A 17,912-nucleotide genomic window follows, 5' to 3' on the forward strand; every position below is an offset into this window, starting at 1 on the left:
CCAAACAGGATAAATCCAAGGAGAAACACACCAAGACACATGTTAATCAAACTATCAAAAATTAAATATTAATTAAAAATATTAAAAGGAGTAAAGGAAAAGCAACAAATACCATACAAGGGTATCCCCATAAGGTTAACAGCTGATTTTTCAGCAGAAACACTGTAAGCCAGAAGGGAGTGGCAGGACATATTTAAAGTGATGAAAGTGAAAAACATACAACCAAGATTATTCTACCCAGCAAGGATCCAATTCAGATTCGACAGAGAAATTAAAACCTTTACAGACAAGCAAAAGCTAAGAAAATTCAGCACCACCAAACCAACTTTACTACAAATGCTAAAGGAATTTCTCTAGGCAGGAGACACAAGAGAAGGAAAATACCTACAAAAACAAACCGAAAACAATTAAGAAAATAGTGATAGGAACATACATATCGGTAATTACCTTAAATGTAAATGGATTAAATGCTCCAACCAAAACACATAGATTGGCTGAATGGATAAAAAACAAGACATGTATATATGCTGTCTACAAGAGACGCATTTCAGACAAAGGGACAAATACAGACAGAATGAAAGTGAGGAGATGGAAAAAGATATTCCATGCAAATGGAAATCAAAAGAAAGCTGGAGTAGCAATTCACATATCAGACAAAATAGACTTTAAGATAAAGACTATTACAAGAGTCAAACGAAGGACACTACATAATGATCAAGGAATCAATCCAAGAAGAAGATATAACAACTGTAAATATTTATGCACCAAACATTGGAGGACATCAATACATAAGTCAAATGTTAACAATCATAAAAGGGGAAATCAACAGTAACATAATAATAGTAGTGGACTTTAACAACCCACATTCATCAATAGACATTATCCAAAATGAAAATAAATAAGGAAACACAAGCTTTAAATGACACTTTAAACAAGATGGACTTAACTGATATTTATAGGACATTCCATCTAAAAACAACAGAATACACTTTCTTCTCAAGTGCTATAGAACACTCTCCAGGATAGATCACATCATGGGTCACAAATCAAGCCTTGGTAAATTTAAGAAAATTGAAATCGTATCAAGTATCTTTTCTGACCACAACACTATGAGATGAGATATCAATTACAGGAAAAAAATCTTTAAAAAATACAAACACATGGAGGTACATGACTAAATAACCAAAAGATCACTGAAGAAATCAAAGAAGAACTAAGAAAATACCTGGAAACAAATGACAATGAAAACGCAATGAACCAAAACCTATGGGATGCAGCAAAAGCAGTTCTAAGAGGGAAGTTTATAGCAATAAAATCCTACCTCAAGAACAACCTAAACTTATACCCAAACAATTAGAGAACGAAGAGCAAAAAACACCCAAAGTTAACAGAAGGAAAGAAATCATAAAGATCAGATCAGAAATAAATGAAAAAGAAATGAAGGAAACGATAGCAAAGATCAATAAAACTAAAAGCTGGTTCTTTGAGAAGATAAACAAAATTGATAAACCACTAGCCAGACTCATCAAGAAACAAAGGGAGAAGACTCAAATCAGTAGAATTGGAAATGAAAAAGGAGAAGTAACAACTGACACTGCAGAAATACAAAGAATTATGAGGGATTACGACAACAAACTATATGCCAATAAAATGGGCAACCTGGAAGAAATGGACAAATTATTAGAAAAGCACAACCTTCTAAGACTGAACCAGGAAGAAATAGAAAATAAAAACAGACCAATCACAAGCACTGAAATAGAAACTGTGATTAAAAATCTCCCAACAAACAAAAGCCCAGGACCAGATGGCTTCACGGGTGAATTCTGTCAAACATTTAGAGAAGAGCTAACAGCTAACCCTCTGAAACTCTTCCAAAATACAGCAGAGGGAGGAACACTGCCAAACTCATTCTATGAGGCCACCATCACCCTGATACCAAAATCAGAAAAGCTGTCACAAAAAAGGAAAACTACAGGCTAATATCACTGATGAACATAGATGCAAAAATACGCAACAAAATACTAGCAAAGAGAATCCAACAGCACATGGAAAGGATCATGCACCATGATCAAGTGGGGTTTATACCAGCAATGCAAGGATTCTTCAATAAATGCAAATCAATGTGATACACCATATTAACACACTGAGGGATAAAAACCACATGATAATCTCAATAGATGCAGAAAACGCTTTCAAAAAAATCAACACCCATTTCTGATAAAAACTCTCCAGAAAGAGGGAACTTACTTGAATATAATAAAGGCCATATGTGACAAACCCACAACCAACATTGTTCTCAATGGTGAAAAACTGAAACCATTTCCACTAAGATCAGGAACAAGACAAGGTTGCTCACTCTCACCACTGTTATTCAACATAGATTTAGAAGTTCTAGCCACAGCAATCAGAGATGAAAAAGAAATAAAAGGAATCCAAATCAGAAAAGAAGTAAAGCTGTCATTGTTTGCAGATGACAAGATACTATATATAGAGAATCCTAAAGATTCTACCAGAAAACTTCTAGAGCTAATCAGTGAATTTGGTAAAGTAGCAGGATACAAAATTAATGCACAGAAACCTCTTGCATTCCTATACACTAATGATGAAAAATCTGAAAGACAAATTATGGAAACACTCCCATTTACCATTGCAACAAAAAGAATAAAATACCTAGGAATAAACCTACCTAAGGGGACAAAAGACCTGTATGCCGTAAACTATAAGACACTAATGAAAGAAAGTAAATATGATACCAACAGATGGAGAGACCTACCATGTTTTTGGATTGGAAAAATCAACATTGTGAAAATGACTATACAATCCAAAGCAATCTACAGATTCAATGCAATCCCTATCAAACTACCAAAGGCATTTATCACAGAACTAGAACAAAAAATTTCACAATTTGTATGGAAACACAAAAGACCCCAAATAGCCAGAACAATCTTAAGAAAGAAAAATGGAGCTGGAGGAATCAGGCTCCCTGACTTCAGATTATACTACAATGCTACAGTAATCAAGATAGTATGGTACTGGCACAAAAACAGAAATATAGATCAATGGAACAGGATAGAAAGCCCAGAGGTAAACTCACACACATATGGTCACCTTATCTTTGATAAAGGAGGCAAGAATATACAATGGAGAAAAGACAGCCTCTTCCATAAGTGGTGCTGGGAAAACTGGACAGCTAAATGTAAAAGAATGAAATTAGAACACTTCCTAACACCATAAACAAAGATAAACTCAGAATGGATTAAAGACTTAAATGTAAGGCTGGACCCTATAAAAGTCTTAGAGGAAAGATAGAAAGAACATTCTTTGACATAAGTCACAGCAAGATGCTTTTTAACCCACCTCCTAGAGAAATGGAAATAAAAACAAAAATAAACAAATGGAACCTAATGAAACTTATACATTTTGCACAGCAAAGGAAACCATAAACAAGGTGAAAAGACAACCCTCAGAATGGGAGAAAATATTTACAAACAAAGCAACTGACAAAGGATTAATTTCCAAAATATACAAGAAGCTCATGCAGCTCGATATCAAAAAAACAACCCAATCCAAAAATGGGCAGAAGACCTAAATAGACATTTCTCCAAAGAAGATATACAGATTGCCAACAAACACGTGAAAGGATGCTCAACATCACTAATCATTAGAGAAATGCAAATCAAATCTACAATGAGGTCTCACATCACACCAGTCAGAATAGCCATCATCAAAAAAATCTACAAACAATAAATGTTGGCGAGGGTGTGGAGAAAAGGGAACACTCTTGCACTGTTGGTGGGAGTGTAAATTGATACAGTCACTATGGAGGTTCCTTAAAGTCTAAAAATAGAAGTACCATATGACCCAGGAATCCCACTACTGGGCATATACCCTGACAAAACTATAAAAATAGTCGTGTACCACAATGTTCATTGCAGCACTATTTATAATAGCCAGGACATGGAAGCACAACCTGTGTCCACTGACAGATGAATGGATAAAGAAGATGTGGCACATATATACAATGGAATATTACTCAGTCATAAAAGGAAATGAAATTGAGTTATTTGTAGTGAGGTAGATGGACCTAGAGTCTGTCATACAGAGTGAAGTAAGTCAGAAAGAGAAAAACAAATACTGTATGCTAAGACATGTGTATGGAATCTAAAAAAAAAAACAAAAAAAAACAGAGGTCCTGATGAACCTAGGGGAAGTACAAGAATAAAGAGGTAGATGTGGAGAATGGACTTGAGGACACGGGGAGGGGGAAGTGTAAGCTGGGATGAAATGAGAGAGTAACATTGACATATATACAGTACAAAATGTAAAATAGATAGCTAGTGGGAAGCAGCTGCATCTCATGGGGAGATCAGCTCAGTGCTTTGTGACCACCTGGAGGGGTAGGATGGGGGGGTGGGAGAGAGATGGAAGAGGGAGGGGATATGGGGATATATGTGTACATATAGCTGACTGACTTTGTTATACAACAAAAACTAACACAACATTGTACAGCAATTATATTCCAATAAAGATGTTAAAAAACATTCACTTTAGGAGAATAGAAGATTTGAAAATTTGTGGGACTTTCTGAATGAAGTTCATAATTTTACCCATTACTCACAATGATTAAACAGAAAACCAGAGCAGGAAGAAATTGGACTTTTTTAAAAGAAGCATTAAACAAAGCACTAAACAATCTAGGCTTGCAAACTACTGTATCTAGAAGTCATGTTCCTCTGTGGACCTGCCAGAAAAACATATAAAAGACTAAGAAATGTTGATGATATGAACTTGAGAAACAAAATACCCCACGTGGAGCAGCTTTCTCAAGTTATTTAGACTTTGTTACTCTGCTTAAAAGCAGTTCACATTATACTGATAGATCCAGGCAAACATTTTAAGTTATGCTGCACATGATATCCACATTGAAACAGAGGCTGAAATATTTTCAAGCAGTTTTCCTGACCTCCTATTTTTGTTTTCTTTCAATGACCAGAGTCTGAGTAGCATAATTTTTCAGAAGTTCAACAGCACTTAATGGTACCAAATATGTAGAACTTTATTATATTTTGTTATATACCGTTCTCTTTCATTAAAGCAAAATGTGTTTCTTATTTGAAAAGAAGTTTCTCCAAGGCAAGAACCATGTGTTGCATTTATTATATATATTTTCACAAGGACCCAGGACTGTGCTGGGCAATGCTTAATAAATAGATGATCTAATTTTGCTGGTTTTAGTTTCTTATCTAAATACCTCAGTTTGATTGGACTCATTCAGTGTTCCTCAGTAGCTATGCATTTACGTTATTTCCTGTCATATCTTTTATATGTTCATTCATTCATACATCCACCTATTCAACAATTTATATTCAAACTGGCTTTCTTCTCTTTAGTTCAGGCCTTGGAAATTTTTCTTTAGAGGTCCAGAAAGTAAATATTTTAGGTTTTGTGGGCCATATGGTCTCTGTTGCGTTCAAATCTGCCATTGCAGCATGAAAGAAGCCAAGGCAGTACATTAGTGAATGAATGTGGCAGGGTTCCAATAAAACTTTATTTATGAAAACCAGCCGCAAGCTGGATCTGGCCATTGGCAGTAGTTTGCAGATTCTTGCTCTAGTCCAGCTTCCTCCTCACTTACAAATTTTCCATACAAGTATTCCAATTACCAGGAGATAGAATCTTCTAGAGATCACACCCCTGAATTGCTGATAAATATTTAGTAATATTAATGACAGTCTCAGCTTGGTTTTTAAAACTCATTTCAGCTTTCTAATATCTCTAACTATCTGTCACTACAACTAAACTTGTTGGTTCCCCAGAGACCAGAAGATACCATGAGCCTTCAAAGCACATTATATTTATACAGCCCATCCGATTGTTGGCAAATTGCACCTTTACTTATTTCCTCAAGAACCAATTCCCCTCTTACACTTTCAAAAACTACTCTTCCTCTGACCATCTTAGCAGGAAGCTGCCTAGCTGTGATAGTTATTTGTCTACTTCATTTAATCAATTATTTCCTCTATGTTTACATCTCATCTTTTATTAAACATACTTGTTATTTAAGTCCTCATATATTTTTTGAAGTTTATAATCTTATGTTTCCAATTAAAATATAATTCGTTAAGGAAAATAGCTGTTTTATATTTATAAATTTTCCCCACTATCTGTATAGTAATCAACAAATATTACACAACACCCTTTTCATCCAATATGTAGAGCTGGACCTAGATAAGAGATAAGGATGTGACTTGGATAATCTGAGTTGGGACATGGGTCTTCTCTTACCTTCAGACTTGGACTTGAACTGAAATTTACATTATTAGCATTCTGGTTTCACAGACTTTTGGACTCAGACTGGAACTATACCATCAGAACGTTTGCATCTTCAGCTTGCTGCCTGTAGATCTTGAGACTTCTCAGCTTCCATAATCATGTGACCAATTCCTTTTAATAAATTTCTTTATTGTAAGATCTACCTATCTATCACCTATCTATCCTGCTGGTTCTGTTTCTCTAGAGAACCCTGACTAATCCACCAGACTTGGTTTACACAATCTCCTAGTCTAAGACCCCATTCTGAGGTCTTCCTGTGCCATCCCTACAGGCTGTTCAGTTCTTGTCCTACATGTTTCCCAAGTCACCCATGTCAGTGTCTTTGCAAACACATGACTTAAGTGAACTTTTCTTCAAATATATAGTGAGCACCTGGAATACAGGAATGTACCTTTTTCATCTTGCCTAATACATTCTCTGACATTTAGTAATGCCTCAGTGATTTTACTAGACTCATACATGCATATGAAAATATAAAGAAGTTGAATTTCCTTAATCTGCATACTCCAAATTCTCCTGGTATATTTCTAAAAATCAAATCTATATTCAAAGGACAAACAGAAGCAGAGAAAAGCATGCTAATGATTCTCTAACAGGTAAGTGTAAATTCTTTCTAAGTCAAGTTAAAATAACTAATAAATTTTAAATGATCATTAAATTGAAGATATCTGTTTTTGGACCCTGATATTTATGCTAGAAGTAGGATATGTGAATATAGTCCTTCCCCAATCACATGTTTATTTTAATGTTTACACCTCTTTTTGTAGTAGAGAAAATTTCTATATATAAGTTATGGGTTTTGGAAATACTCATAAAAGACCCAACATTTCTCTCATAAGAAACATGGCTCAAATAGGTAGACACAGAAATGACTTTAGGGCAGAAATAATGAACTGAAAAAAAGATATCTAGAGAATGAAAGAAAGTAATGAAGTATGAGAAACCAGGACAGGTGAAGGAATCTAATTTTGAGCATCTCTACACAGATAGGGGACAGATTTCTGAGTGTTTGGCATGGTTGAGGCCAGTGGGGTAAGAAATTGAGCAGGAATGTCAGATGTCTTCACAAGGAGTAGAACTGACTGAGATTTTAGCAGAAGCCAGGTCAGAAAAATATCAAGGACATTGCCTAGCTGTCCTGTGTTGAAACAATTTGAATCTAAAAAGTCCAGGTCAAACTTAATGGTTATTAAAATACAACTCAAAATAATCAATGTTTCTGTTAAGAGAACAGAGGCTATTTTTTTTCTGAATCATAAATGAGGAGCAAAGTGCCAGGCTCATAGAGTGAACTGAACAAATAATTATTGGCCCAAGTTTCAAATTTTGTAATAAAGGAGAAAAGCATATTTGTCATTGAAAATACTGATAAAAATGGGAAATTCAGGTGGTTTCATTGGCAAGAAAGATCAGCACCATTTTGAATGTGATTAGTTTGAAAACTGAAAATATAAGTGTATTCTTAATGTCTAACACTATCCCAGGTACATAATATACAATTCAAAACATATTTGAGAAATGAATTAATGAATGAATGAGTGAAGTTATTAAAATATCTTAAAGACCTTCAGAATTGGAGATAAAAATCTGGAGTTGTCTCTATAAGTTGATAAGCAAAATTACAGGATAAGAAAGTACTGGATAGGCTGATGTAGTTTGCTTCAGATGAACAATAACGCTAAGAACAACTAGAAACACTGACTAAAATACAAAAATAAGATGTTAAAAGTTATAAGAGAGTTGCTAAAGCAACAAGGATTAGGGAGATAATATTCCAGGGAGGGGAGACATCAGAAGTGAGCTGACAATTTACAACTACTTTTCCCCTGGGGTATTTGCTTCTGCGAAGCATAGATAAGAGATTAAGAATTCAGGCTTTATTTAGACATAGAGACACTTTGAGAGACAGAGAATCTTTCTGGGGACAGAGAAGACAGCTTTAGTCACTCTTGTGAGGATGATGATGACAAAAAAAAAGGAAATTTTACAGGTCTTAAGTATGTGGCTGGTTCCTTTCTCAAGAAGTTTGTTGAATTCTGAAACTTCACAGGACAAGAGACAAAATAAAAATAATCCCCAAGTCTCTGAAACATAGAGCAGAGTTTTTTTTAAAGCCTTTCAGTGCTCAGAAGACAAAGACTGGCATGCAGACCTCACCATGGGTTGTGGCCTTGAAGGACATACTGGGTCCAAGGAAGAATCAAATGTCAACTAAACTTTGCAAAAATGGGAATCTAGCCTTGACTCAGGTTCCTTCCCACTTGATTGAAAATGTTTGTTCCTCTCCCCATCTCAGGTCATGTTCTCTTTGAAGTCTCTAGGGCAGAATCACTCTTTGCCTCTTCTTAGCTTCTGGTGATTGCCAGCAAGCCTCAGTGCTCTTGACTTGCAGCTGCGTCTCTGAAGTCTCTGTCTCCATCATCACATGGCCTTCTTCCCTTTGTATGTCTATATCTTCAAATCTCTCTGTCCTAACAAGGACAATTCATTGACTCCAAGTCATTGAATTCAGGGTCCATACTAATCCAGTATGACCTCATTTTAATTTGCTTACATCTGCAAATACCTTATTTCCAAATAAGGTCACTTTCACAGGTACTAGTGGTTAGGGCTTGAACATATCTTTTTGGCGGGACACAATTCCACCCAAAACAGGAGGGAAGGTGAAAAGCCAGTGAGCAGGTTTTGTATCTAAAGGGGTTTAGCTCTGACTCAGCTCAGAGGATGGTTGCATCTGGGCTTGTTGGTGAGTGTGACCACATGGGAACTGTGGGCTGCCAGTGTGCATATTTTGCTTTCAGAAAAGGATTTGCCTTGGGGTTGGGTGATTTGTTACTGAAGAATAATAGAGGAAGTCCATTTTTGGGCACAGAACATCTAGTTTTATGTGACTTTAGAAAACAGTAAATACTTTCTACTGTTGAGTAGAGGAAGTGTTCTGAAGAATGTCAAGATGGCAGAAATACTATGGTTTTGGAATGTCAAAAAGCCCTGTCATAAACATTTGGTGGCATCATTCAAAATGACATCTAAAAGATGTAATGAACATATACTCATGTACGATGTATAGCATTATGATCAAGATTTCCTAGCAAGTTTCCACTTACATTTGCCTTAATCCATAGTTACTGGATCTATTTCCTTCCCTACGCACACATTTTTAAATTTATTTATTTATTTATTTATTTATTTATTTATTTATTTAGGCTATGTTGAGTCTTTGTTGCTGCATGAGGGCTTTCTCTAGTTGTGGTGAGCAGGGGCTTCTCTTTGCCATGGTGCAAGGGCTTCTTATTGCTGTGGCTTCTCTTGTTGTGGAGAATGGGATCTAGGTGCACGGGCTTCAGTACTTGCAGCATGTGGGCTCAGTAGTTGTGGCTTGCGGGCTCTAGAGCACAGGCTCAGTAGTTGTCGCCCATGGGCTTAGTTGCTCCGTGGCAAGTGGGATCTTCCCAGGCCAGGGATTGAACCCATGTCCCCTGCATTGGCAGGCAGATTCTTAACCACTGTGCCACCAGGAAAGTCCCTATGCATACATTTTTTAACTTAACAAGGTGGCTTCAATACACTTAGTCTTGTTTAAATGAACAATCTTTGAAGGCATGGGATGGGACTGCAACCTGTTTAGATTTAGAATCATTAGAATGGTGTCTAAAATGTGTCCCTTCATGAAAACTGCATTTTAGTAGTTCCCAGTGTGGAAATTTTCTATCTTGATAAATACTTCCTCATCTATAACTCAAAAAGATTACTCAATTGTGAGAATATGTTTTCCATTGGTAATGAGAGACAGTACTTAAAACCTAGAGAGACTGCAAGTGAAATCACAGTTCATGTGTGAGGCTTACCATGTCACCAGGAATTAAATGAGCAAGTTCCTATCCAACTTTCTCTTCTTGGAGTCAATTATAGATAACTCCTTCTTGTATAGTAGACATTTCTTAAGGTCTTAAATTTCTAAGCTCTGTTGGGTTTTCCTCCTCCTGGAAATCCCAGGGCTAGGTAGACCATTTTCCCCTGACATAGATAATTTATACATTAAATTTTTTGTTTTGTTTTGTTTTGTTTTGTTTTCAGAAGCATAAGGGCACTCAACCATGGACTTTGTTGATGGAACAAAATTTAAAAATGGCCTTTTTAGTGGACTTCCATGCTTTCCTGGCCTAACCAAGGTTAGACTCTCTATCACCCATAGCCCAGCTGTGGGAGCATTTATTAGTCACACTGCAACTCAAATGTTTTAATTTTCAGCTCCCAAGTTGACTAATTCCACACACAATTTTAGCAATTACATTTTCTGTCACCTTTATTTGTTCCCTTCTATTATTTCCATGTCTGCCCACCATTAGATTGCAAATTCTTTTGAGGGCAATTAAACCTTTTCTTTTCCTCTTTCTCCCCTTATTAATATGTTTTTATTTTTTCATCATTTAGTGAATATTATTAGGATAGCTTCACAACACTAGTTTGTAAGTTGAAATAATTCAATTTCTTCACTATAGAGCTATTAATGTAAAACAACAGCAAAAGACAGTTTTAAGCCAGGACCACTCAGTACAGTTAAATCATTATCAATTACCTAGTGAACCCCATAGTCAGACAAGTGAATTATTTGAGCCTAGGGTAAATTTTATATTATGGCCTCTCCACTATGTCCCATGATGGAAACATGTTTATTAATTGACAACACTCCGCTTGGCTTTACTAAGCACTAAAATGAGCTTACTTTGAAATTTAGGAAAGAGTTCCTCCTACCTCAAGCAGTGAAATAAATTTTTATACTTATGTCATGAAAGAAAAAAAATGCATCCTCTGAAAAGATTAGCTCTTTGGGGATTACAGTATTTCAATTAATGACACTTTAAATCTTGAAATCCTGCTTTTTTTCTCAAAATTCTATTATCATAAATTTATTCTGTTGTGTTAGGACAAGTCTAAACTAGCAAAGTTAGGAGGAAAATGGAGGCAATTATTCAGATAACTGAAGTAAAATACTTTTTCCTCATTACTGTATATTTCAGATAAAATCTTTCTTTTTTTAACCTGATTATATATAGAATTACCTCAGTTTCCTGCCAATAATGTATATAGTAAGATCATATTATTTAAAGTTTCTGAGTTTTATAAACTTCCTGACTTTGAGCTTGGCCTATGTAGGTAAATAACTCCATTAGCAAGGCTAAAATGTGTCTGGGGAATTGAGCTAGATGTAAAACGTTAAGCTTCAGTTAATGAGTTTAAGGTATTAGAAAGTTTACCCAAGTAGATATATAGAAGTCTCTTCCCTGTATTCTGGATCTATGTAAGTAAAATAAAATGAAGAACCAAAGTAATTATCTCAGTAAATAAAGTCCTAAATTGATCTCTTAAATGCAATACATACAGATAATAGAGGGTTTTTTTAAAAAAAACTTTTTACCTGAATTATTCAAATTTGCTCTTTACCTTACATTTTGTCATTTATATTTTATATCACTTTTATCATTTAAAATAACTTTTGTTTTTTAAACCTATTTTCGTCATTTCAAACTAAGATATGATGATCTTTTCTGGAATGGTGTAAAGTAGAAAAGGGATAAGTATTTGCTCCTTAGGAAAAAAATTATCTACCTAATAATCTAGAAGTTTAGAAACTACATTTCCTTTTTACTTGCTACAGTCATCCTGATATGTTAGTTTCCTTTTTGCTTCTAAAACATTCCATAATTGTTTATTTTTATATTTCACTGTGCCATTAAAATATTTATTTGAAGCAGTGGATATGATGACTTGAGGACAGCTAACTTACTATACAGGAAAAATAAATTTGTTTACCATATAAGAAGGCATACTTCAGGTAAATTAAAAAACTTAAATGTGAAAAGTAAAACTATAAAAATTAGAACTTAAATCAAAAGATATTCCATAAAGCAAAAATGAGTAATTGAACACATCAAAATTAAGGACTTTTATTCAAAAAAGGGCAGCATTGAGAATTTGAGTAACAGGCTGGTATTGTTCTAAAAATCTATCAGGCATTGTTCTAAAACTGACAAAGATTTAATATCTAAAATATGACTCATGCAAATCAATAAGGAAAAAACCCAAGAAACTGAATATAAAAACTGTCAAAGAAGAGGAAGAGAAATCAAATGGCTCACAAAAATATGAAAAAATGATTGATTGCAGAACTAATTAGATAAATGTAAATTAACACAATAATTAGATATTTACATGCATTTGATTATTGAAAGAAGGTTAGTACCAATACTGGCCATGATATGAAGGAAGACAATTTCTTATGCACTGAGTATGACAATGTAAACTGGTATTACTCTTCATGAGATATATTTTACAGGTTTTTATTAAATTAATTATGCATACAGTCTACTATCCAAAGATTCCACTACTGGGTATTTACCTGAGGGAAATTTTTGCTTAGCTAATTGCTACATTTTTGTGTGGTATCAAGGATACAGAAGCAAAGTTGATGTCTATCACTATGGGAATCGATAAATTAAAAGAAGGTAGATACAAACAATGTGATATCATGATAGAATTACAATCAATGAACTAGATATACATACAGAAAAATGAATAGATCATATAGTGTGGGCTGAAAAAACATAAGAAAAAGAACATTTATAGCCTGATACCACATATGAAATTAAAGCACATACACAGACAAAACAGCATTATGTTATTCAATAAGGCATATATTACCAAGTACCTATAGTAAATAAAAATAGAATGTGTGTAGAATGAGAGTGAGGTTTGATAATGAAGAAGAAGAAAATAGTAAGATGAGAGGGGAATCTCATATAGACCAAAGATGAGGTGTTTCTGTGGTGCAAACAAAACAACAAAAACAAGGCCTTCACATTTCATTCCTAGTGAAATCAGAGATGTTCCTTTTATCCTCATGACACTTTCACTTCTCAAGTTCACATTTACATTTCTCAGCTCTCTGATCCCCTTCTTTGACTTCTGCCTTACTCACTTTACCTTTGTCTGTTTCTGTATTATCTGCCTCTCATTGATTCAATGTCTCTTGTTTTATTGTACCACTCTAAAATCTACTTATTTTTTAGTTAGATGGTAAACTCGTAATGTAATTAACTCTAGAAATAGAAGTTTTCAGTTTTAAAAAAGTGAAAGATATTTTAATTCAACAAAACACAGTGAGTCCAGTGTCATTCATGAATTATATCTAAGTGGAATTGTTTCAGTACTAGAATTCTTTACTCTCCACAGGAAGGATGTCAGAGGATCAAGGAAGACTCTGCCTTTCAAAGTATTTTCTCCATATGCCAGCTATTACCTACAATTCCTTTACAAGATATGTAGCTTTTTCACTCCACAGTTAGTCATATGGCCACATTTGTAAAGTTCTGTTAAGAGCAATGGGCCTTAAGAGAATGAATTAAAGGGGGGGGAGGGAATGAACAGCAGGGCAAAAGGATAGAATTTTCAACTGTCTTTTGCTTATGATTAGGAATTATACAAGAATATGAAGAAATCTTTAGTTCAGGACTAGATCTTTCCCTTGAACTCCAAAAGAGCCTGGGGTGTGGTGCCAGTAGAGACCACATAGGGTTCCTGTACTTGAATTCCACACCTAACTGAAGGTAACAAGGCTCCTGCCTAACGGTGTAGTGTTAGATGACGCCTACTAGATAGTCAGGACTTTCACCACTCCCCAGAAGTCATGAGGTCACCCCACCACCACCACCATGGCGTCAGTGGAAACCACCTGGGGAGCCAGAACTCATTCTTACCCAGTAATAATTATCAGCCCCTCCCCCTTCCAAGTATCCATGAAGGCTGAGAGGGGAACCTGGATTGCTTATCCACTTGGTAATAATCCACTGGTATTATTTCCACCAGACTGTTGTCAGAGGAGGCCTGTTAAAACAAATATTTAAATCAGATCCAGACATTCATAACATACCCCAAATGTCCAGATTTCAATAAGAAAATCACTCAGTCTCAGATGAGTGAGAAAAAACAATAGATGTCTACATTGAGATGAAACAAACATTAGAATTATCTGACAAGGATTTTAAAGCAGCCATTATAAAAATGCTTCATCAAACATTAGGAATATACTTGAAATAAACTAGAAAATAAAAAGTTTCAGCAAAGTAATAAAAAGTATAAATAACTAAATGGATGATCTAATCAACATTTATAGAACACTGCACCCAGAAACAGCAGAATACACATTCTTTTCATGTACTCATGGAAAATAAACCAACATAGATCATATACTGATTCATAAAATATACCTCAACAAATTTAAAAGGATTGAATTATACAAAGCTTGTTCTCTAACCACAGTAGGATAAAAATAGAAATAAAAAATAGAAACAGAAGAAAATCTCCAAATACTTGGGAAGTAAACAATACACTTCTAAGTAATCTGTGGGAAAAGAGGAAGTCTAAAGGGAAATAAAAAATACATTGACCTGAATGACAATGCAAATACAATATACCAGGTTTTTTGGACATTTGATTAAAGTAGTGTTGTGAGGAAAATTTATAGCACTAAGGTGCTTGGATTAGAAAAAAGAATCTCAAGTCAATAATCTCAGCTCCCATCTCAAGAAAGTAGAAAAATAAAAGCAAAATATGCCCAAAGCAAGGAGAAGGAATCAAATAATAAAGATACATGCAGAAATCAATGAAATGGAAATTAACAAGGGAAATCAAACAAATAAAAATCAAACTAATGAAACAAAACTGATTCTTTTAAAAAATCAATGAAGTTGACAAAACTTTAATGTGATAGTTAATTTTGTATGTCAACATGGCTAAGCCCTTATGCCTAGTTTTTGGCCAAACATCTCTCCAGTTATTGCACTGAAGGTATTTTTTAGATGTGATTAACATTTAAAGCAAAGGACTTTGAGTAAAGCAGATTAATTTTCATAATGTGGGTGGGCCTCATCCAATCAGTTGAAGGTCTTAAAAAAAAGGACTGAGGTTCCCCAGGAAGAAGAAATTCCACCTCCAGACTGCCTTCAGACTACAATATCAGCACTTACCTGGGTTTCCAGACTTCTGGTCTTCCCTACAAATTTTGGACTTGCCAGCTCCCACAATTGTGTGAATCAATTCCTTAAATAAAACCTCTTCCTATATATTTATACATCCTGTTGGTTCTGTTTCTCTAGAGAACTCTAATACATCTAGCACTACTGATAAAGGGAAAAAGAAAAGACACTAATTACCAATATTAGGAAAGTCTATCACTATAGACTGTGCTGATATCAAAAGGATAATAAGGGAATACTATGAATAAGACACATAAATTTCACAACATAGATTAAATGGGCCAGTCCTTTAAATGGGCCAGTATGTTCTGATACATCCACAAGTTCTTAGGGATAGAGCACACAATTACACAGTCACAATTATAGAAAAACTGACATTTTATTACTGTAACATATTAATGATACAATATCTTAATGTGTTTCTATCATAAAATATTATGATGTCATTCATCCTTTCATGCTCAGAGATTTTAAGAGTGTTATATGAAATTTTTGTCCGAACATTGTAAACACACGTTGAACTAGAAATCCATAAGAATGTTAAAAGATATAAAAACACCATCTATGTGAAGGGAAAAAGGAGTCAGAGATTTGGTCTTCATAGAGGAGCAAATGAGGGGAGGTCCTCTCATGTATCCACCGAGAAAACCAGTGAGGACATCTTCCCCTGTGAGGCAAAGAGCATGGAACCTATAGATACAACATTTGAAGCCGTCACCTCTGGAGATCTGAGCAACTAAAAAGTTTGAAATTTGGCCTTCCTTTAGCCCAAGCACTGCCATCAGATACTTTCTTGAGTTTTCTTTCAGAATTATGACTTTTTAAAAAATGGACTGAACTGAGGTTTCAGAACATATGCACCATTACCTTAATTAAAATAGAAAACCCAAGTGTGTCTCTAGCGACTGCCATGTTTGACTCCATCTCTTTCATAATCTTAATTCTCTTTTTAATGAAAGAATTACCGGGCCTCCCTGGTGGCGCAAGTGGTTGAGAGTCCGCCTGCCGATGCAGGGGATACGGGTTCGTGCCCCGGTCTGGGAGGATCCCATATGCCGCGGAGCGGCTGGGCCCGTGAGCCATGGCCGCTGAGCCTGCGCGTCCGGAGCCTGCGCGTCCGGAGCCTGTGCTCCGCAACGGGGGAGGCCACAACAGTGAGAGGCCCGCATACCGCAAAAAAAAAAAAAAAAAAAAAAAAAGAATTACCTTCATGATCAATTTTAAGATAGTTAAAGACTGGTATTAGTCAGTGTGCTTATCTTGAACTTGTTAGGAAAAGTCAGGGTCTAAGGTTAGGTAAGACAACGCAGCACATTTTTCTTTCAGGTTTCCAGGCATAATTTTGTTGTCTAATCTCCGAACACATAGTGTGTTCAACATTATTCTGTCTCTATCCAAAGCTACTGATGGCTGCATAATTGACTAAAGAGAAGTCCCAAATTAAAGGATATTCCTCCACAAGTGTTTGGAAGAAGTTTTTACTCACTTGCTGAAGATTCAGGTTAATTTGGTGTTTAGACCATTAGTTTTGTCAAGGTTTAGTGTTCTCTTATGACAAATATAAGCTTAGCATGTTACAAAGTTTTGTTGTTGCTATTGTTAAAAGCATGATCAAGTGTCTATTAATAAAATCTTAAAACGAGCTTCTTGAAAACCTGACTACTGCAAATAAAAATATATAGTGAGAAATATGTGGAAAGAATTATTTTATTCAGTATTATAGAGTCAAAAATTCCAAGGGGATTTGTGATTTTTCTAGTGGGGTAAATGTCATTTAGGAAACAAAGTGAGTGGTATTAGAATACATGCAAAAGACTGTGAGACATTGGAAAGAGCACAAATTGAAAGCCAAGAAAACTAGAATCAAATCCCAGATTCACTTGTATTAATGGACAAGTCATTTAATATCTCTCTGTCTCATTTTCCCTATTCATAGACTGGAAATAATACCCATTTATAAAAAAATATATTGTTAACTCTGACTTAAGAATGGCTCTTGCTTTTATTGGGTAAGAAGGAGGTTTTAAAACTTGTATTTATGTTATCTTTTTTTTCTCACTAAAATGTGAATAGTCGTCTCACAACAACAACAACAAAAGTGGGAATATGCCTTAATATGACCTTAGGTAAACTCCATCAGCATGGGTCACTGTTAATGTTCCAATCACTGAAAATTTTCGAAGTTTGAGGCTGTTCTGTAGATAAGCTAAAACCTGCAAGCCCTCACATGGACCTGTATTTACACACAGATGCACCCACCTCTCAAAGTAATTATTTTCTAACAAAGTGTTGTTTATATGTTTCATGCAAATTGGTTTGAAGTGTTGCTTAGACAATCTTATTATAGTTAGAAATAAAAACTTCCATCAAGAAATTGTACAAAAGAAAATGGACACACCAGCTGGGTAAATCTATCACATGCAGCGGGGTGGGGTGGAGGGAGCACTTTTAATTAGCTGAGTGAATGCAGTTTGCTGAACACAGAAAGCACAGCCTCAGTCATATTAAAATGTGCCTAATTTTCTGTGAAAAAGTCCCATCTGA

Source organism: Mesoplodon densirostris, chromosome 3, assembly GCF_025265405.1.
Source record: "Mesoplodon densirostris isolate mMesDen1 chromosome 3, mMesDen1 primary haplotype, whole genome shotgun sequence".
NCBI lineage: Eukaryota > Metazoa > Chordata > Mammalia > Artiodactyla > Ziphiidae > Mesoplodon > Mesoplodon densirostris.